Below are 22,190 nucleotides of genomic sequence, written 5' to 3'. Positions count from 1 at the left end.
AATTCATGAAAGCTCTTTGGGGGCAGAAATTCGAGCAGTGGCTGAGACATAGTAGATATTAAATGAATATTTATTGAGTCAAAAATATTATATATGCTCACTGCAATATTGCATATCACTGGGGCAGATCTGGGATTGCAAACGTAGATATTTCTGAAGGAATTTAGGTGGTCCACCAGTACACCTTCTCAATGAATGCTTTTCAGTCAGTGGAGTAAAATAGGGGTCTTTGATGGGTTACACTTAATATGTGCTACAGACATTTACAGTTTTTTAAATGTTAGAATTACTTCAATGCCACCTATGGGAATCTGTGAACTCACTTCATTATTATTCTCTCTAGTGGCATATTTACCTAAACTCCATTTTTATCAAGATGTATTATTTTATCTATGCTAGAGCAGTATAACTCCTCCAGAGATTTTTTTTTCTATCCCTTTAGTTTTCTATTTTGACAAACTAAAGACTTCAATACTGTCTTTAGCCAACTTGGAAACACTTCTGTTTTAATTTCTTATTTCTAAAAAGTGTTCCAACAAATTAACAACATTTCATATATGCTAACATGTTCTCAGCCTCTTTGACATTTCTGTCATCCTTTCAAAGGTATCTTTTTCTATTTTGCTCATAATCAGGATTTTTTTTTTGCCTAGTTTATCTAAGACAGCTTTCATTTAAATTGTTGCTGAGAAAAGGCATGAATTACTCTTTTTTGCCTAATAACCTCTAATTAGTTGGCAAGTAAACTCCACTTGAAGTAGAGTTTGGCAAGGAACTCAGGTTGTTAGGCAGTGAGGCAAAGACAGAAAAGAGTTCACTAGGGTGTTCTGCACCTGGCTTCCATTCACCCCAGATTTAACTCCAGAGAGGATTTCCATTCATGTAGGATTCTTCAATTCTCTAGAAGGCCAGAGGCAACTCAGACCTCTTATAAGGACTTTACAATGTGTATTAGTTTCCTATGACTTTCTGGATCAAAAGCATTCCAGAATGGTTTCACTAGCCTGAAACCATGGTGTCAGCAGGCCCACATTCTAAAGGAAACCCATCCCTTTGCCTTTCCCAGCTTCTAGAGCTTCATTCATTGCATCAGAGCTCTGGCCCTGTCTTCCATCTTCAGAATCAGCAACACAGAACCTTGCCTCAGTGGTCATTGCCACTTTTGTCTCTATCAAGTCTCCTTCTTGTAAGGACACTAATGATTGCATTTAAGGGTCACCCAGATAATCCAAGACAATTCTCCATCACAATATCCTCAATTTAATCACATCTGAAAAGTCTCTTTTGCCATATAAGGTAATATTCACAGGTCTCAGGGATTAAGATCTGGTTTTCTTTGGGAGCCATTACTTAACCTGCCACAGGGTGTTTTCTTCCCATTTTTAAACTTGTTTAATGAAACTTACATTTGTATGTGTTTTTAAAACTTTTTCCCTCAATTATAAAGCTTTCTGTTATTCTTATTTATCCCATTTTTCACTTATCCATTCTTTCCATATAGAGTTGAGTACCTACTTTGTGCCAGGCAAAGCAATCATCAAAGCAGACTCAGCTATAACACAGAATGAAGGGATTAGACAGGAAGGTTAAGGTAACTATGACTAACACATGAAGGGTTATAATAGAAAAAGTAGACAACATGTAAGAATAAGTGGGTAAGGTAAGTGAAGAAATGAAAACTATAAGAAAGAATCAAGAGGAAATACTACAAATCATAAAATACTAGCAGGAATGAAGAATGCTTTTGATGGGCTCATGGCTAGACACAGTTAAGGAAAGAATCAATGAGTTTGCACATGACTCAACAGAGACTTTCTGAGGTGAAATCAAAGAAAAACAAGAAGTAAAAAAGAAATAGAGCAGAATATCCAAGAACTTTGAAACAATAAGATATAAATACATTTAATTGGATTACCATAAGAAAAAGAGGAAGAATTAAGAAGAAATATTTTAAGCAATATGATCAGGAACTTTCCAAAATTAATGGCAGACACCAAACCACAGATCTAGGAATCTCAGAGAGCATTAAGCAGGATTTTAAAAAGTCACCTTAAATATAGGCATATCATATTCAAACTACAGAAACCAAACACAAAGAAAACATCTTGAAAGAAGCCCAAGGGGGAAAACACCCCTTACCGCCAGAGGAACAAACTTAAGAATTACACTTCTTTCTAGAAACCATGTAACCAAGAAGAGAATGGGGTGAAATATGTAAAATACTGGAAAAACTCCACCAACCTAGAATACTATACACAGCAAAATTATCTTTGAAAAGTGAAAGATAAATAAAGGTATTGTAAGTCTTTCTCAGAAAAAAATAAAAATAAAAGTGGAATTTATCATCATCAGACTTGCTGGCAGAAGGAAAAGGGTATTGTTCAAAAACTTGAGTCTACCTTAAAAAAGGAAAAGTATCAGAGAAGGAATAAGTGAAGGCATGAAGGTCAGTTTTATTGTCAACTTAGCTAAGCTAGTCTTCAATTATTCAATCAAATACTACTCTAGATGTTGCTGTGAAGGTATATTGTAGATGTGATTAAAGTCCATAATCAGTTGACTTCAATGAAATTATCCTAGATAATCTGAATGGGCATAATCCAATCAGTTCAAAGTTTTTAAGAGTAGGGTTTAAGTTTTCCTAAAGAAGAAATTTCTCATGTAAACAATAACCTCCTTTTCAGCAGTCTAAGTGTTCTGGCCTGCCCTTCCTGACAGCCTGCCCTATAGATTTTAGACTTACTTAGTCAGCCTTCAAAATTGTGTAAGCCAACTCCTTGCAATAAATTTCAATATATATCTTTCTGGTTCTGTTCCTCTGATTAAATTCTGATGGATACAGATTTTTAAAAATTTTTTATTTTTTTCTTATTCTTAACTAACCTAAGAAATAACTGTTAAACATTATAGTAACAATGTATTATGTGATTACAGCAGTAGATGAGTGAAATGAATGACAGCAATGTCACGGGATAAGGGGGAGAAATTGGGAATATTCTGTTATAATCTACCTGCACTGTATGTGATGTGGTAGAGAGTTATTTAAAAGTAGACTTAGATTAATTTAAAATATGTATTTTAAACACTAAGACAACCTCTTAAAATGTCAGGGAAATTTGATCGATACACTAAGAAAAAAACTAAAATGGAATCATAAAAAATAATTTAAAAAGGGGAAAAGAAATAACAAGTAAAAGGAATAGAAAATAGTTACAAATATTGTAGATATTAATCCAACTGTATCAGAGGTTGTATGCATGAAACACAGGATATTTTTAGGGTGGTGAATCTCATCTTTATGGTGCTGTATAGCAGGTATGTGACACTATACATTTGTCAAAACCCACAGAGCTCTACAGCATAAGGGGTAAGCATTACTATAGGCAAGTTTAAAAAAAAACAGTGAAGAAGGTCAAGGGACCGCAGGATGGAATGTAGTATGTGACAAAATAAACTAATGGTATTACAAATATACGAAACAACTTCACTGAAGGGAATGGGAGAAAACATATTGATCTAAGTAACACTGGAAATGAGAGGAGACTGTAGGACAAAAGACAAAAGAAATTGCAGAGAAGCACCATACTGTAGTTAACAATGTTATTTCTCATGAGAGTACTGGTCAACAGTTATGAAACCACTGCACATGTATAATGGAAGTTAACAATTAAATAAATAGATAGCATATGGTTGGAACCAGGTTTCTCACTGTTGGAAGGGGAGCTTACAGACAAACAAGGAGAGGAGGCTGGAATGATCCATATGGTAATGGACTACAGTTGGAGACAACATATAAACTCATGTTTAGCTTAAGATAGACATAGATAGATATATGGGGGAAATATTTATAGATACATGTATGCACAAAGTACATGCATATGTTTTCCTTGCTCTGGCAGTTGAAAGGGTCAAGAAGCAACAGCATCCCAGTAACAACAAGCACAACAAGTACCAAGATCTTGGTATCTAAAATAATTCTTCAACAACAGAAACTAGAACTCCTTGGAGAAATGGCCAGTTCTAGGACTGGAGCAGGAAGTACACAAAATGAGCCTGAAACATCTTGATTTCCAGAAATAAGGGAAATGTTAAAAAAATTAAAATCACAAGGACAGGTGTATATCAAAGGGACACTGGGACCCACTAGAGGAGCTCAGAGTATTCCAAAGCTGGGACAATTTGAACAAAATAAACCATGTTGTGTTGGATTATAACCCAGAATATAAAATAAATAAATATGTATCGGTACTGGTATAAATAAATGATTGAATAAATAAATAAATGAGGAAGAAAATGCAAATCTCCTATGCAGAATTCCAAATAATTCCAAATTAAAGAAGATATACTGAGGTAGAGTAACACTGCCCTTAAATGTGAGCTACACGTGGTGACTTCCTTCCAAAGAGCATAGAGTGGAAAGGGGAGAAACCTCGCAAACACTGTCATCGAGGTGATCAATACTTGTATCAACAGGGATAAATTACATGTTGATAGTATATACCTTTGTATAATACGATGAGAATGGCACTTTAGCTTTGTTGTTTTCCTTTTCCAAACTGATAGCCTCAGTCTAATCATGAGAAAAAAGATTAGAGCCATTTGGAGGACATTCTACAAAACACCTGAACAGAAGTCCTCAAAACGTGCGAGGTCATCAAAACAAGGAAAGTATGAGAAACTGTCACAGCCGAGAGTAAAGTATGGAGACCTGGCAGCTAAGTGTAATGTGGTGACCTGGATGGCGCTTGAGAACACAAAGGGCATTCTGTAAAAAACCAAGGAAATCTGAATAAAGGACCGTCTTTAATATGAAATATATATAGATAATATATGTGTGTGTATAAACGTGCACTTATATATCTGGAATTTTAATTTTAATGTCTTTGTGAGTGAAATTGATTATCCTTTCATATGTTTAATTCCTTTTTATAAGGATAGGTTTTCTTTGAAAATTGGTTCTTTGTGAAAGGAAGAAAACTCGGGAAAGCAGGAGAAGGGAAAGCAGGAGGGAGCAAGATGTAGGGGTTAAGGATCCAGAAATGGCCAGTGGATTTCGTGTTTGACCTACTGAAATCATTTTATTTAAATTATTCCTAACTTTTATTTAAAATTTTGTTTTAGTCTAGTTTTTAACATTTTTATTTTTTTACTTTAATTTTTAATCTTTATCCTTTTAATTTACATAAATATTTTAACTTAATTTTCAATTTGTTCTTTTTTAAATTACCATTCTTCACCTTTATGCTCTCCCTTGAAACTCCACTTCAATTTCCTCTACTTCTATACAAACTTAATCTATTTACTTTGTGAAGAAGCGTGTTCTGACTGCAGGAGGAAAAGCCAGCAAACCTGAAAAGTGGGAAATGACTCTGCTGCCTGTATTATCTGCTGCTGCATGATAAACAGCTCTGAATTTGATGGCTTACCACAATAGTAGTATATTATTTCTCATTGTTTCAGGGGGTCAGGAATTCCTACAGGGCACAAGGCAGCTTGCCTCCACTCCCTTTATGCTCAGCTGAAGATTTAAAGGTTGGCACCTGGAATCATCTGAAGGCTTGTTCACTCACAAGTCTGGCATTTCATTCAGCTATCAGCTAAGACCTGAGCCAGGCTGTTGGCCAAGACACACACACATGGCCTCACCATATGGCCAGGGCTTCTGTGCAACATGGTGGCTGTGTTCTAAAAGTGAGCAAGCTGAGAGAGAGGAAAAGAGTGTGGCAGTCCTCCCTAATTAAAACCTTGACTTGAAAGTCACACAGCACCACTTCTGTCCAGGTAGTTGCAAACAACAGCCAGTTTTAATGGAGAGAGAATATTGTCAATGTCATATTCTATGAGGAGCATACGGGAAGGAATATACATTGGTGAAGCCATATGCAGAAAACACAACTAGCTAGAGTGCCAGATGCACCTGAAGCAGTCCTTCAAGTTCCCCCTAAATGAATCTTCAAGCCTTCCAAGTCTGGCTATAAAAATATATAAATGCATGAGTGAATGATCGAGTGAGTGTCTTCACTTGGTTAACAGAATGATTTGGGACATTTCTCTGCCCTCAGTTTGGTTCTTCGAAGATTGCTTCCTCCAGATATTGTCAACCACTCACTCCCAGATTTTGTTGGACACTCACGCATTTTACAAATATTTTAGAGGGCCTGCCATGTGCCAGTGTTATGGTCTGGGGAAATAGTGGTATTACAAAATTCCTGTCCTTAGTGAGTGACAGTTTTATGGGCAACAGAAAGAGTAAACCAGAAATTATAATGTGTTTTATATGAGAAAAATGGTAAGTATACCGTCTATGGGAGTATATGGGATAGAATCATTTCCTAGGCCTGGGAACTGAGAAAAACTCCCCAAGGGAAGTGACATCTGCCCTCGAAAGGATGGATAAATAAGATTAAGCTAGGAATTAAGCATTCATGATGGAGAAATGGAAGGGGACCAAATTATTCAAAACTGAGGAGAGAGCAGGTTCATGGTTCCAGAAGCAGGAGAAAGTAAGGCATAGTCATAAAAGAGTAAATAGTTCATTGCTGCTAGAACCCTTGCTTCGAATATAGGCAAGAAACTGGTGGAGGCTGAATTGTTAAGTGTGAGCTAGATCGAGAAAGGTACTGCAAGTCCCGTTAAGGAGACTGGCTGTACCCCATCAGTCAGACCTATTCATCTCGAGCTGCTCTGTCCAAGGCCTCCCATGTCCTGTGGAAAGCAGCTGGAGCTACACTCCCCAGCACAGACTCCTGCATGCTCTACTCTGCCCTCTGCTGTACCCTTACATACCACATAAGTATATGTGCCAGGTGTATCCATTTAGTATACTTACTTACTCTGTGCCTGGTGAATCCTATTGCACATAAAAATGCAGTCAATATTTGCTGAAGAATAAATGTCTTGTACCTTATCTTTGGCCTATGGCTTCATACTTGGACAACCCCTACCCTGATGATTGGCTTTAAATGAAAACACCACTAGACAGACTTGCTGTCAGTTTCCACCTTCGATGCTGCCTGTGACACATGCTCAGCTCCACAAACTGTGGCCTGCAAACCAGACCAGCCTTCCCAGACTTCCTAAGCCGCTGCTCCAAGCTGGACTAGTAGCCAGAGCTATGGCTCCTCTGAAAGTTCTGTCAAGCACTTTTAAAGAGAATATCCATTTGAAAATTCAGAGTCTCCAACATCTTAAGAGATTTGTCAGAAATCATGACTGTAGCCCTTGGAGTTGGTTATATCCAGGGAACAATAGGGCTTCCACAAAACACTGGTCTACCTTGAGAAAGAACCAAGAGGTGCTGAGCCTTCTGGTGTAGATGCTTACAAGATGCTGCAGTAGAAGGGCTCCAGACTTAACTGCATCAGCTTGGACTGAAAAGATTCAACTATAATTTGGTTCATCTACCTATCTCTTTTATCATTATTCAAAATAGTATGGATACCCTAATCACTACTACCGAGTTCTCTTTTCCTGTTTTATTCACAAAGCTGCCTGAAACTACAGCATTTCATAACAGCAAGGAATCTCAAATTTCAGTTTTCCTTGGGCAACTTATGCAGTGATTCACTGAGACCGTGGATCTCCAAGCAGGGACCTCCAATGTACTGGCTGGTTAGATATTGATGTCGTGAGCTCAGGCTGTTAAAACTGGCAAAGGGAGAAAACATTAATTTATTTTAGGAATATGGTAAATCACACTGTGGCAATTAAGACTCTCATTTTTACCTGAGTAATTCCTTTCTGGAAACAGTGTAAAGCAAGGCCACCTGCTCCAGAGCATGTTGAGTCCTTGCCTCTATATGCCTGGGACTGGTTACTCCCTCCTATAAGCGACCTTAACTAACATGTTTAAGCTGAATAAAACATCTGCTGATGGTTCCCTGTCTTCACACTTGTTCAAGGATACTCTGAATGGCACTTGCTCTACAACTTACCATTATTAATTCTGAGGATCTGAAGGTGCCTGAGGTAACCCCTAAGATGCATACTTGTTCAGCTTCAGCCTGGGCCTTGGCTTAGGTTTTCAGAAGGCTGAAGAGCAAAATCCATATTTCAATAGCATTTTGGCATCACTAAACTTGGTGCTAATCAATTTTCTTGAGAATGTTTCATTATCATCATAAGTACTCAGCCTAACATAGAATAATTTCTTGTTTGTGCTCTTTATAGCCATCATTATATTTGAATCAGAGATGATTTTCATGGATGTTGTAAATAATTTTGAAGATTTTCCTGCTTTTAAAATCTTCAGGTGGCACAGTCAACCTTCTGGTTTAATTTTCTATCACAAATATGATGAAAGGATTTCTTTCTTGAAAGACTTAAACCCTACTTAGAATTAAATAAATACAAATTAAATGGAGTTCCTACCAGTTATTTTGTTTACATTTATGAATGTGAATGCCCCAACCAATTCTGCAAAGTTTAAAATTATATCATCCTTTCCCTATTATTCTGTCTTGTACCATTTAAATTTCTGTAAATATATCTCTAAACATAAGCACTATTCTTCCTAACTTACCAAGTTAAAACATTCTTAATATTTTAGTAACTGCCAATCTGTTTCCCTACTCAATTATTTACAAGTTTTCATCACTGTTTTTATATAAATTTAACAACTTTGTTAATCATCTTTTATTACTGCACACTTGGCCTCCAACATCTGATAGAATTTCAACATGAAAAGCACATAGATATTATTTTGCTCCAAGATTTACCTAGCATGGAGATATTAACAATGACTCCCAAAACATGCTTTGCTCCTATCACTTATTTGTTATGATGATAAGATATGGTGGAAATCTACCTTGTTAAAGGTACAAATGCCAGGGTGCCAGAAATGAAATAAACCTTCAGCTATTTGGCCTTACTCAAGCTAAGATGAAGGCCCAAGAGTATATTTGAGCCAAACACAGTGGCCCAAGGTGCCCTTTACTGACAGCACTGTGGAGTTTTAATGGAAATCCTTGAATTTCCTAGCACCCAGTCAGCAGGTCAGGGTAATAAGTCATACTGGGTTGAAACCTGCAGCTTTGGAGTTGGCCAAATACTCTCTCCCAAAGGTGTCTCTTCATATTCTACTTCTCATTATCCTGGTGTTAGTCTTTAACAAATAATTCATATGAAAGGTAATTCCTTCATAGTAGCTACTTTTATGCATTTTCCACGTTTGCAGACATGCTGACTCCCCTTTAATTTTTTTAATATAAAATGTACATGCTAAAGCTGTAGATAAAGGAAAACCTTCCTTGATAGTCTCAGGTTCCCAAGCTGTCAGTGTCTTATAAGATCATTGTCCCCAAAACTTGTCTCCACCTTTAGGAACTCCAAGCTGGGTCTCAGAAAAATTATCAGGCCAGTGATGTTTATCCTTAGTTTACACTTGAGCACAACACACTCCCTGCCTCTTTCAGAGCAGTACCACCCAGACATGTGGGGAACCAGCCTTTGACCAAACCTCCCCCAAACTTTTCACCAAATCTTGGCTGGGTCTTTGTTCATTTCCCAAATCCCTGCTTCCAGGTAACAAAGGAGAGAAGAAAGGTGGAGTGTGGGGGTAAGTTCTGATATGTTACTCACTCTTTGGACAGATTTATAATTTATTGAGGCATTTTAGAGAGCGAGTTATCCCAAAGAAGCTATTACAGCTATGGCAATTTTAGGCATCCAAGTCTGTTAGAGAGAGTAATGGTTGATGACAAAGAGAGACAGTTTTTGAACAAGAGAGTTTTCCTGCACCTCACAAATTACACTATAAGTCTTGATATTAGCCTTTCAATTGCACAGGGTCTGAAATGACTTCTCCTGCATACCCCGACTGTGCTGAGGTCTCTTCTCCATGTTCTCATAGCACCCTGCGCATGTCCCACTCAGAGCACCTGCTATGTGTATTACAGATTTCTATATGTATCTTGTTCTTCCCCAGGTCAAAATCACTTGGCCAAGAGTAACAACTGGTAGATATGGAGATGGGATTTGAACCTGGGCCTCTATGAAATCAGAGCCTGTGATCTTTTGATTTTTATGTTGTGGCTTCTTAGCTACAAGTATACAAAAAGTGTGTTGAACTGTTTATCTGGAATCCTTTCTCCCAGTGACTCCCAAAACATGCTTTGCTTCTACCACTGGTTTGTTGAATTAGGTGAATTTTTACTGTCATTTGTTTGGTTTGTTTAGGTCTGATATTTCTTAAATGAAATTTATTTAAACATTAACAATCAGTGTGCTTCTCACATTGCGTATACTCTGAAGTTAGTATAGTCACAAAGGTTAAGGAGAAATATATGCCATATAAAACTGTCATCCCCAAGTAAAATGTCCGAATACAATATCCCTTGCACATAGCAACAATAACTTGGCACCCTGCCATGGACAAAGGTACCTTCATCAGATCCATGCAGATCCAGGTCAGAGCTCGTGAAAACCCCGCACAATCCAACACTGAAGAGAGCTGTTTGGAGAACATAGGCTTGCAGCCAGGTGGCTGACCTGCTGCCTGTGGTCCCAGCTACAGAAATGGAAACAGCATCACATATTTGAAGACTTGGCTACAGCCTCATTTGGCTTGAGGGTCTGTCATGAGCACTATATACCAACGGACCCTGGAGGCATCCTGCCCACCCGTGCACTGGGCAATAGACATACAGACTTTGGTCCTGGCTGTGGACCCTGAAGTGGTACATGAACTGGCTTCAGCCCTTCCTAGCCATTATTGTTGGTTTGCAAACTGGCCCCAGACAAGGAGGGCAAGGAAGGACTCAACACAGAGGCCAACCACTCCAGACTGGTAGGTAGCAGGATTAAAGAGAATAGGAATTTACTTATCAGGCTTATCTTAGCCGCAAGATGAGTAGATCTCTGCACCTGGTGGCCACAATCTTGGAAGTTTATAGAGAGGCCTTAACACAGTCCAGCCACATATACCATCCAGATGGTTTCAATAACATAACGCTCTCTCAAGGCTGTGTCCTTGAAATGGCTCCTGCTGTGGAAACGGTGGGGAAAATATACATTCCAAGGACAGGGGAGGGGGTAAGGACCTTCCGACTGCCCAGTTCAGCTCCAGGATAAACTGGCAGTCACATCTTCTCAATGACTTCCTCCAAAAAGTATCCAAAAGACAAGTATTGGTGAGAATGTGGAGAAAAGGAAACCCTAGTGCATAGTTGGTAGGAATCTAAATTGGTATCACAGCTCTTACGGACAACAGTAAAAAATTAAAGTAGAACTACCATATGATCCAGCGATTCCACTCCTGGGTATAATGCTGAAGGAAATGAAATCAGGACCTCAGAGAGACAGCTGCTCTCCCATGCTCACTGCAGCATTATTCACAGTAGCCAAGACATGGAAACAACATAAGTTCCCTTCATGTATGAGCAGATAAAGAAAATGTGTATTATATTCAATGGAGGTCAATTTTAATTCAGTCATTAAAAAGGTGGACATCCTGTCATTTACAACAACGTGGACAGATCTTGAGAGCATAAGTTAAGTGAAACAAATGACCAGAGAAAGACAAATACTGTATGATTTCACTTATATGTGGAACTAAAAAAAAAAAGCTATAGAAACAGAAAGGAATGGTGTTTGCTAGGGTCTTGGGGATGGAGAACACAAAAGATGTTGGTCAGAGGGTACATATTTTCAGTTATAAGATGAATAAATTCTGGGGTCTACTATTCAGCATATTATCATAGTTAACAATACTGCATCATATATTTGAGAATCACTAGGAGAGTAGAATCTTAAATGTTCTTACCACCACAAAAATATTGTAATTATATAAGGTGATGGATTAGTGTCAACTAACCATATCGTGGGGATCATTTTGCAATACATACTTGTATCAAATCATCCCAACATATGACTTAAATGTACAGAATGTTATATGTTAATTATACCTCAATAAAGCTGAAAAAATTTTAATTAAAAGGAATTATTCCCTAAATAATCTTGGCATGCGGTAGGAACTCAATGAGTGTGAAAATATTTCCAAATGAGAGGTAGCAGGTTGCATCCGAAAGAGCACCGAGCTCTACCACTACCTTGGGTAAGTCACTTTACTTCTATGCAGCTCAGCTCCTCTTCTGTAAAACGAGGGATTGGGCCCATTTATTTGAAAACCTAAGTGTTGAATAATTTGCTACTGGCCCTGCCACTCCAAATCAAGCATACGCACATTGTTTTTCCTCAGAAAGGAACGCATTTCTTTGAAAGAGTCCAACTATAGGAAGAGAGAACTCTTCTAGTTACTCAACATACTAGTTTATATACAAATAGAAGAGCCTCAGTAAACACTAAAGTTTAATAAAGTATTTTAAGTGCCCAAGTGAAAATAATATGTGTATGTAAAAACCCTGAGAGCAAAAAATAAACTTCTTTTTATATGTGGCAGCACCAGAAAGGAGTAATAGATTGTTCCTATTCCCATTTGCTTGTTTGAAATTCCATTTATATTCTATTCAGAGCAATGAGATTTAGAACAACCTTTCTTCTGCTCTTAGGGAAGAAAGAAAAGAGATAATAAAGTTAATCCTTGGATTAAATTTTTTCTCAATTAAAGGAAGATGAAACAAATCTTAGAATACAATTGAAAACAGACACCTTCCAAGGAAAAAAATGGAGTGCATCATGCAGGTAAATGCGATCTTAATAAAATGCAGTAAGTTTGCCGCATTGCTGAAGCACACAACTAAATAAACACCAGTGCTCCACTCTGTGGATTTAAATACGTAATTACTTCATAGTCCTTCTAACTGAATTCAAACCTATAATTGTTTGAGTCCCTATTGTAAGCAAAGTTTTGCAAACTCTCAAATACATTTAGAAAAAAAAATTGCTACATTCAGCTGTGGCTAGGAAAACAATCAGAAGACATTCAATAGCATTTCTCAAGTTATAAAAATATATTCAAATATGTTTTATTCCAATTTAGACCAGCATCCAATTAAACCCAAATCTTACACAATTCTTCAATAAGTATTAAAACCTATTTTTATTAAAAAACTTCAAAAAGCATTCATTTGTGTATTCTTAAGTATTCCCAGCTGGATGTTTTATGTGTACTGAATTTATCATTCAGTGTAGCAGTGCCAGGTGGTCCCATAGGCTTAATGAGGATCTGATTATAAGTGCAGGGGGTAAAAACACTGAGATGGAAATACCTTTATTTTGGACACCTATCTTTCTAACTTGTCTCCAAGTTAGAATGCCATTTTTTAGCTAAAGTTTCATCTTTAACCCTAACACACACCAGGCTGACTTAGCAGGTCTTTTCAACATCAGCTGGACAGAACTTGTTGGAATTTTACTTTCACCCCATTTTCCAAGACCATATCCTATGTAAGCAGAGAAGTTACAGAGAATATGCCCAAAGATGACCTTGAGAATAAACAGGCAGGCTAGATCCACACAGTTCCAATGGTTACTATGCCATAAAGTAAGATTTTAAAGATAATTTTAAGGGGAGAGAGACTACAAAATGGAAAGAGGAAAGGGTTATTTTTGCAGTTGATATTGAGGAAAGGAGAGCTAGTGTAGTCAAATATGACATATATTTAATAAACCGCTGTCTTACTCATGAGTGACTAGGTACCCTAGCAGGTAATCCTTTCTAAATTAGGCTAGAAAAATATTTGACCAGCTTTGATCACATAAATAAATCTTGATTTAAAAAACAAGAGGAGGAAAACACTGATAGCTCAGTGACCTTCCATCCTCCCCTCCCATCTCTATTCCTGTGTATATTTCCCTGTTTTGCTATGATCCCCAACTGCTATATAAGGAAGTGAAGCCTTCTTTGTTCTGCCAAGTACTTTTATGAGTTTGGGTTATGTAGGGCTTGTTTGTTTGAGAAGGGGTTGAGAATTGTTTTGAAGAAAGTAGGAAAAGAATTTTTAATTCTGTGGTTGATGTGTGATAAAAGAGGCAGAAAAATAATGGTCTATATGAATGAAACCTCCAAAAATTAACACAAGCATGAGGCAAGCTTTTGACTCTCAAAACCATGATTTTTACCAAGAGTCTTGGAAAACAATACTTAAATAACAGAAGCATCTGGGGCTTTATCTCATATCTTGGTTACTTGTGAAAATAAGCAATAGAATATGTAGGGGTCTGAACATAGAGATTGAAATTGCTGATACTGAACAAAGTCAATTAGTTAATTATGGGAAAAGGTTATTGAGTCTTTGGTCTAGAAGACATCTCTGAAGTCACTTAGTCATTTCCCTGATTTCAACCTGGACACATTCAAACCATCACAAGCAAATAGTATTTCTTCAACACGGCCCCATGTAAGAAGAATCCATTGCCTTCCCCAGCAACATTCCCAGTTTCCACAGTATAAGACAACATTTATCAAGGATCTACATGACTGAATGACTCCTGAGTGCTTACAGATCTACCTACCATTTAAAATCAATATAACTTCTCAGAGTTAATGAATTAATCAATTTTCCTAGAAAAATACCTTTACAATTTAGCAATAAGGTTAATAATAGAAGGTAGTGCTGAAACTACAGCTAATGTGTTTCCTAGAAGGAATCAACAGTTGTACCAAGACTTTCAAGTACCTTGTCTCTTAAAGTATGATTTCAAGTGTGGTTTTCTTCACAGTGAAGAAATATTTTATGAAAATGTGCTGCTCAAAATGTAACTTGTCAGAATTGTTTACAGTGAGTTGAGATAGAATCACTGTCAATTAAAATGGGTCTGTCATGCCTTACTAGACCAAAACTGCCAAGAGGCTAACACAGGCAATTCAGCACATCGTTTAAATTTGGTGATACTCAGGGCTGGACAAATGAGGAGCAAAGGCCAGGATGGGTGACTAAATGTATTTCAAAGAAGACAATTTCATTTAGCCATCACAATTAGTTCATCCTCTTTGAAAAAATCCTTAATTTATCTTTGGTGAAGTGACTAAAATGAAGGCAGGTTTAAGAAAGGAGAGAAAGGATCTAGACAATCAATGAACTTAACACACATATGTTAAATAATGCAACATTCACCATAATAGGAATAGCCCACTTTTTTATTTTAAAATTGTTGTTTTTTTAAATCAAAACTAGACACACAAGTGCTACAACAGAAACAGTATACTCTTTTGAGTCCCCCAATTTTTCTCTCATTTACCAAAAATGAAAGATGTCACAAAGTTTGTTTTTGTATATAAACCACATTCATAAAAATATAGTTACTATACTATATTTCATAATAATTTATTTTAATTAATAGCTGGAAAAAAATTTATTCTTATATTCTTTTATTCACACATTACTGGGAAGTGTCATACTGACACAATACATTCTTTTTATGTCAGTATTTTGCTTCCTATGGGTTTGTGCAGACCACATGCAATAAAGACATTTATTACCTAAAAAACCTTTTTTAGGCAGCTGTTCAATGCAGATGACCATGTAAACTTTGGTTGTAATCAAAACATTGATAAAAACCAAGACCCTTTGGAAATGAGAAAGAGTTCAATGTGAAAATAGAAAAAAAAATAATTAGCTTACTTTTCAGATGACTCCAAACAGGTAAATGTTGGTATAAGCCCACATCTTTATCCATGTGGGCTTAGTGTCCAGGCTTTAGTTCATCATCCTGGGCCATTCATGGAATAATCATCCCAACTAAGTCCATGATGGAGAAGGATCTGCACAGCTGGCTGCAATGAAATAAACAGAGGCTCCATCACAAATGGAGGCCATAAGAAAATGTAGTACTGTCCAATTTTACTCATTTAGAAAGTTATTCTTAGGTTACAATAACACAACTTAATAGAAATAAATTTGTGACAGAAAATGTTTGGTCTCAGTTGTCTTAAGCTACTTAATGATGGTAGATTTTGTTGATACTAGCGCTGTTGATTTACCCAACTTGCATGTATTAGGTTGATCCATATCCAATTGATAATGCTCTTCTTTCCTGGAAAAGCCCTATTTTGGAAGCTGGCAATTCTGTTTGCTTCTGCAGAATGATTTGTTTTTCCTAGTCATTTGTTTGGGTTGGAATGGATTTGGGCTTTGTTTACATCTATCCTTGACTTGCTTAATAATCTTTGGGTTTTCTGGTATGTTAATGGTTTCATGTCTTTAAAATACAGTCTAGTTTGTGAGAACTCTATGAAGTAGACACAAAAAGTCAAGAAGAGGAAATTAAGTACCAAACTGTTTCCCCCCACCCCCCACCCCTCAGGGGAATGGGTATACTTGTCTATAAATAAATGCTGCCTAAGACTGACCTAGGCAGAGATTAACTGCTTTGGCCACAGTGTGTCAATGTCAAGGAAAAAATTCAAACTCAAGATTTTTCATCTTGCCTTAGTTTAACAGACCATTTATAATCAAGAAACATTTCCTGAATCCTAAAACACTACAAACTACAATACATAGAAGATAATGTCCCTTACCTTAAAAAGTATATCCACTAGTTAAGAACACAGAACACCAAGGAAAACAAGAGACATATAGGGCATGATAGGATGAAAAGGCCTGGGGTCAGTGTCAGACTGATGTTCAGTACAATCACTTTACCTTTTTATCCCTGCTTACAATAAAGGCATTTATTTTGCTCTGCCATCCTACATGGACAAATGAAAGATTGGATCAAAAGAATGTGAAATGTTCAGGAAAACTAAATTGGAATTATTTACTTTAAAAGCTGATCATCAAGAATCAGTACTTTACTAAGTATCCTATTTTAAATGTTACAAGTGCCAAAAATTCCATATTGAACATCTTTATTTACAAAAATGAGGATTTTGAAAATCATCCTAAGGGTTAGCAAGGAAGACTTAATTCTTGGTGCTTTTCCCTCAGTGATGTCAATATGGCACATTTCCCAAAGTACAGACCACTTTCTAATACTCACTAGGAGACTCCAAAGAAGTTCTTCCATCACTGGGGCTGTTCACACAATCTTAGAAAATGCGCCTTTTCCCTCAGAGAAATCTGACCCCACCTTCAGATCCAGAAGGTAATCTCACTGTCTTTGTGAGGAATTAGCTAAGCATCAGACTTGAAGACAGTATGAAGCTGTTATCTTGAGAGCTTCTGGGGAAAGTACCCTGTTTAACAGAACTGCCAGATGCAACAGCTCCCCTTGTTCTTGATTTTTCATGCCTGGAAATGGCTATGACCATATTACTATCTATGCATGAAGTGACCACTAAGAATTGCAGAAGACGGCCAGAAAGAATGTGGATCTCTGTAAACCACTGAACTATGGACCCAACTACCCCTTAAGGGCAATAACCTGTGTCCTACTGCTGGTCTTCTCGTCATATGAGAAAGCAAATTTCCTTAGCATTCAAGCTGGCTTGAGTCAGGGTTTCTGTTCCTTGAGATGAATGCATTCTCACTGATCTCACATATATAATAACATTAATTGAGTTCTCAATATGAACAAGATGTCATGCTAAACATTTCATACAATATCTCATTTTATAGTTAAAACATTATCATTCAGAGATGAGGAAACCAAGGCCCCCAGAATTAAGTGACTTGTCCAGGGTAACACAAGGCCAGGTCTGGAACCCAGGCAGGCTGCCTCCACAGCCCTTCAGCTCTTTTTTTTAACATAACATTTTCTTCTAGAGTATTTTAATAATCCCTTCTTAAAATCATGTAAAAACATAATTTTCTTTAAAAATGCACTTGATAAATCAAACACATGAGAGTAGAGTATTACACTATTGTCCAATTTTCTGTCCACTTCACAAGTCTGACTAGCAAACAATTGATTTAGACTCTCAGGCCTTCATGAGCTTCACCAAAAGAGAGAAATAATAGAAATAATTTTATGAAGAAGCCAGAGGAATGTGCAATTTTTAATAAAAAAGCTGTAGTTAACTCACAATTTTAAAAAGGGAAGCATAAATAGTGCAATGGCAGCACAGAACATCTGGAGCTCCTACTGGAAGCAGGGGTCATACCTATTTTATTTTAAAGGACATAGAGATGGTCAAACAATTCTTTTCCTCTTGAGGGGACTGACTCAGCTGGGTTGACAATCATGTATTTGTGTGGGATCAGGATTAGATTCCCTAAAGTTTGAATCAAACAGTAGAAAGTGTGAATACTTAGAAGCAGGGCACAGCCAGACCAAAGACGGCTGGGAAAAAATGAGGTTCAAAACCCCAAGAGACAGACACTAAGTGTCAAAGCCAAGGACAAAAGGCAGGACTCAACACAAGGGCCAAAAGCCAAGCTACCTTGAAGTCAGAACTGGAGCTGATCAGAACCAGCCCAGCAGGACATGGGTTTCCAGGAACACTGTCTCTGCTACTACTGGTTGTTCATGTTACCCTGAAGGGGCCAGCAGGTATATGATGGCTGGGAAGATCGCAGTGGCTTCAAAGACTGAAGCTGGGCAGACTGCCAAGGTTCTCAAAATAAAAACTGAGATTTAAACATTTAAATGTGAATGACTATAATGGCATGAAGCAAAGTATCTGTTGCCATGATGAGAATCTGAAAGAATCTTTCTCTTGGTGGAGCAAAGCATCTCTAGTAAGAAATAGCACAAGAAGGTACAGGTGTACAGTAATTATGAAGTTCAATAATTCTCAACTGTACTCAAGGATGGTAAAGTGCTAATAATATTCAATTGGTGAGAAAGAGTAGAGAGCAAGTCTTTTGCATAATCCTTGCACCAAAAACATCAGGATTGACTAAAAGTCAAATCTGGACATCCATCTGGATAATGCTACAAAATGACTACACAGCAATTAAGTCAATCTGCAAAGATGAAACGAACTGCAGCCTGCTGGAGACCCTGTTATACACTGCAGGCCACACCAATCTGTGCATATGAATGACTGTCAATATCCAAACTGGAAATAATTTCAGTGGTGGGAATAAACATTAAATATTTACCAGCTGGTGCACCGGTGGATCAATGTGCTCATCTCCTTCCCTTGAGTACACATAGAAAGAAATGAATAGACTTGGGCTCCCATCAGTGATAACAGTTTGCCTGAAAATTAGAAATCAATGATACCATTATGGTTACAAGAATAGGTTAAGCGATAAATGGAGACTGCTGTCATTCTTTTTAAATACTATAATAAAAAGAAAAGAACAAGGTATAGGGAAATTTTTTTTATGTTTGCTTTATTTATTTTCAAACTTTGTAAATGAATTCTTACAGAAGTCCCAGGCTATGTGTACTTTTTAAAAGGATGTATTGTCCCAAACTAACTATGTCTCCTAATACTAAATCAAGTTCCTGTTTATCTGTCCCTAAAATTTTTTTAGGTTCAGATTTTCAGTTGGTGTCTATGCTAAGAGAGGATATGATGACTAAACTTCTTGAGGAGGAATGGGAGATGGAGTTGCAATGAATAGTGACATTGGAACCTATGAAAAAAAAATTTTGTGTGTATCCCTGTTTTAATCTCCATTCTGTTCTATTAAATCTCATACATTAAGATCAGCTCAACCAAAAGAAATCCCTAAGTCATATTTTACCATGGAAAATTTTGGTGTGAATGTTGTCTCTCTGAAATAATGATTGTGGGCTCCAAGAGTAGAATTGACTAGTCCTGTAAGCTTATTTAAGGAAATGGTTGATTATAAGATTGCAACTAAAATACTAGGATGGTCCATTTATACATCTCTTCAGCAATGAGGTCTTCCAGCAGCATGGTAATAACCTTTGTGGCCTTTATTTTCTTCATCCCAAATCAAGTGGCACGTGACAAAACCTGATTCGAGGCATACCCGATAGCATCGGGTATGATAGCTCATTAGCCAGAAGCTCCATCTGTCACTAGTGCTTTCTTCCTGTTGAATCAAAGAGCTGGCCCCCATCAATGCAGAGAATGAAACAAGTATGACAGATGATACTAGGGGACACATTGGCAGAATTAGAAAATATCTCTCATCTTTGAAAAGAAATTGTCACTAATTAAAGGAAAACATAAGTTACAATTTATTACAAGTCAAGAGTCCTACAAAGTAGAAGCCATTTCAGGGGTTTAAAAATACTTTGTTTCTTCTGTTGCTGTTTTGAAAATTGCTTTTCCCTGTATGATAATATTCAGTAAGCTTCAGAATATCTGAGATGAACAAAAGGCCTTGTTAGTTCTTTCCTTTATCATAAAGTCTCTTCTTTACCATTTATATATTCTCTCTGTATTTTCTTATGTGATGTGCAATATTAAAAAAAAACACCTAAAAGCTAGATCACTTTTCTAGAGAATCTATCTTTTTGTGAAATTCCAAAGCCTGAAAAGCATTGCTTATAAAATAATAATGGAAGCATACATATGTCAGTAGTAGGAGTTATTTAGTTCAAAATGCCCCTATATTAATACTCACATTGTAAATAAATAGATCCTTTTCTTTTCTTTTCTTTTCTTTTCTTTTCTTTTCTTTTCTTTTCTTTTCTTTTCTTTTCTTTTCTTTTCTTTTCTTTTTTCTTTTCTTTTCTTTTCTTTTCTTTTCTTTTCTTTTCTCTTTTCTCTTCTCTTCTCTTCTCTTCTCTTCTCTTCTCTTCTCTTCTCTTCTCTTCTCTTCTCTTCTTTTCTTTTCTTTTTTTTTCTTTTCTTTTCTTTTCTTTTCTTTGTTCTTCCAATCCGTACAGATTCTGCAAACCCTCTGGGGTAAAGGCTCACTCAGCATGTGTGTTTCCTGATGCTTCTGTATCAAGACATATTAAAAATGTGGATGGCAACATGCCACCTCTTATGAAAATGGTAATTTCCTTCAATAAACAGTCAACATTGCTTTATTGAGCCTCTACTACATGCTAGTACTACTGAGCTAGGAGATGAAGAGACAAGTCTGTAATCCAACAGTACATTGTGCAATCCTAAGTGTTTTTCAACTAAATACAATTTAAATATGAAACATGCATGTAAAAAGATGAAGGTAGACAGTATTTCAGTTTCCAAAATTTGTCTTGGAATAAGCATTGTACCTTCTGGGGGAAAAAAAAATACATTGAAGAATTGGCTTAGTGAGATTTCAGACACCAGAGAACAAACTCAAGTAAAAGATTTTCATTGAAGTGTTTTCTAAAGATCAGAGGCCAGTTCAATATGGCTCTATGTTTTTAGACCTTGTGATGGGTGAGCAAGCAAGTTGGGCTAGAAGTAGTGAGATACTTTACACTTTATAATAGAGGGCAAAGGAGACTGAATACCTTTGGGAAAATTCAAACAAGAAAAGAGGATCCAGGGGAGCAGGAGCAAGAAAAAAAAAACAGCAGTAGAGTCTTGATAGAGGCAAGCCCGAGAAAGAAATCCAAAGGACATCAATACTAGCATGATGTTTTTAAAAAATACTCTGTTACTATAGGACTCTCACTCCTACTCAATAATCCCAGTCGCCCCCACCCTCATCAATATCTTCAGTAAACACTACACAGATACACATATACACACATACACATATATACACACAGAAATCCTTGGTGTTGATTGGATTTCTTGAAAAAAACCATTGAATGTGTATAGTGTTCCAAATCCGGGTTGATACAGCCTGAAACAGAATCATGTGGGGACACCTGACACTGGGTGGGTTCCAAACTCAAACTCTGTAAGTAGGACAGAGCCAGGTTTTCTGGGGCCTAAAGTAATACAATTTGAGGGATTCTCTTTTAGGAAAAAATTCATTAAAAAAAACAAAGTTCGCTACAGGGCCTTGAAAGGAGTTCATGCAAGTGAATGGTACTGAAACTAAAGCTTCATTTTCTTCAAAGTATATCCTATAGATGAGTCACATTGGGGTGACGACTTTTCGTAAAAGAAATACAAATATTGTATGAGACAACTCTTCACATATGATAAGAACCTCAGAATTCTGGATAGAGTGGAGAAATGATAAGAATATATAAAAATAAAGTTCTAAAGTCAATCTTTATCATTAATTATCTAAATCATATTTTTCTATGCCCATCATTGACACATTCTTTTAATTAAATGCATGTCTGATACAGAAACCATTTCAATTATGTTACTATAATCAGATAGGAGCAGTTTATGTCATTACATTTAAATATATGATAATTCCCAGTGTCAAAGTAAGTATATATAGAATGTTGATTACCCTGGTTTTGAGTTACTCTTATTAAAATTTGCAAATAATCTGCATGAATTATAAAGCATGTTTTCATTATAATTATGGGTATAAAATAAATAGAAAGTATATGGGGCTTGCTGTTTTTAAATTCTTTTA

Source organism: Manis javanica, chromosome 9, assembly GCF_040802235.1.
Source record: "Manis javanica isolate MJ-LG chromosome 9, MJ_LKY, whole genome shotgun sequence".
NCBI classification, from domain to species: Eukaryota; Metazoa; Chordata; class Mammalia; order Pholidota; family Manidae; genus Manis; species Manis javanica.
This window is presented reverse-complemented; position numbering follows the sequence as displayed.